This window comes from Nematolebias whitei, chromosome 8, assembly GCF_014905685.2.
Source record: "Nematolebias whitei isolate Nwh7 chromosome 8, NemWhi1, whole genome shotgun sequence".
Taxonomy (NCBI): domain Eukaryota; kingdom Metazoa; phylum Chordata; class Actinopteri; order Cyprinodontiformes; family Rivulidae; genus Nematolebias; species Nematolebias whitei.
Window position 1 is genome coordinate 3,162,951 of NC_056505.1, and position 1,959 is coordinate 3,164,909.

Genomic DNA, 1,959 nt, shown 5'->3' on the forward strand with positions numbered 1-1,959 from the left:
CTATGCTACTGTTATCCAGCAGTCTGTTACTTTTAGCTTTTACAAAGGTATCCTTCTGCTATTTTTAGTTACCATTATGCTACCTTTAGCTAGCTTTCTGCTACTATTACCTTTTCGCTCCTGTTCTGATCTGTGGTCTTTAACGATCCAGTTTCAGCTTCTTCAGCATGTCTCAGCAGTCGTTCTGCATTCATGCAGGAATCACAGTTTCTCTAGTTTACTCTCATTTTTGTTGTTGTTGTTGTTGTTTTTATTCCTGTTAAATGAAGTTTCACGCAGCGTTCGGAGCTGAAGTGATGAAGATGAACTTCAGCCTTGGCTGTAACTTGTTAAAAAGTTAAGTTGTTCAATAAAACGGTTAAAGATTGTAAGTTCGGTTGCAGCGAGCGTGAATGAGACGTTGAGGCCACAACGGGGCCTTCGACGTGCAGAACCTCTCGGGATAAAACGGACGAATATTCATCTTTAACAGAAAACGATCTTCTTCTTCTTCTTTGATCGGCTCGACTTGTCTCAAGCTGCACACGGAACGACTGGAACACAAAGCGAGTGATCGATAAGGAGCGAGCAGAAACACGTGAGCAACGCCAGAGGGACGGAGGAGAAGAGGAGCTGGGGGAGGACGAAGAAAGAGAAAGGAGGACAGGGAAGAGTGAGCTGGGAGGGAGGTCCGTCAGCAGCAGGCTGCAGGAATGCTGCACATGCCTGTCCTCTGCGTGACCTCGCCTCCCCGGAGTGTGGGAGATACTGGGAGATACTGGGAGTAATTAGCCTCTTTTAACATTGGAGCTGGGCCGCCTTTCCGCCTCAGTGGGGTTAGCAGTGGCATTGAAGGAGATCAAGTGTATAATTTCAAACAAAGCAACTTGAGCTGTCACTTGGGGCTCAGCAGAGACACACATGCACGTTCTTTTTGTGCTTCCTGTTTCATTCAAGCAGTTTTTAATTCTTTACTGTGGAAAAATGCTGAGAATTAGTCTCGTTAACTTAAAGCAGATTTCCTCCCCCCGCCCACCAAGCCGTCTTGCAGCTGACCTTCTTCATTTTCCACTAGATTTAATTATGATCTCCCCAAACTGCAAATACTTCTCACTTAAAGTCAAGGATCAAGAATTTAGGCAGACGTGCATGAAGATAAACCAGACTCAGAACTATTGATTTCTGTAAACGGCCACATGGTTCCAATCATGAAATGTCAATACAGGAGCATCAGCGTTACTTCAACCCTTTATTTAAAACCAGTGTCCTTTCCTTAAACCCAGTCATCTCTGGTGTGCTGATACTCACGGTCTTGAGGTGAAACTTGGAATAGTTGCTCTCTAAAGCCGAATCAGATTTTACAATAAGTTTTTATTAACTGTGATTAAACATACGTAACGTTTCAGAAAAACTATTTACATTAAATTAACTCAAAGATGCACAAAAGGTGCATAGTTGATCAAATGTGTGAAAAATAATAAAGAAAGAAGTGGTAAGAAAATATTTTAACATTTGGCATTAAAAAACTATAATAAATATGATTAATTGAGAGAAACACTAGATAACACAAGATTAGAAACTCTTTTCTTAATCAGAGCGATTTTAGACTGAACAGCTCAAAAATGTTATTTGGTTCAAGTTCAGCAACTTTTCCTGGAAAAGTTCAATAACAACCTTAAATATACAAAGTTTTATTTTACCGTTTTAATTTAGCACATTTACGGAGCAAAGTGTTTAGTTTGTTGTGAACAGTCTCATAACAGACCAATTTATTTTACTAATTTTATTTGTAGTTCTTTAGAACTGACTTAAACTAGTTTTACCCAAACAAAACATTTATACAGAGTGAGGACAGAGGATGCAGAAGACAGAGTGAGGACAGAGGATGCAGAGGACAGAGTGAGGACAGAGGATGCAGAAGACAGAGTGAGGACAGAGGATGCAGAGGACAGAGTGAGGACAGAGGATGCAGAAGACAGA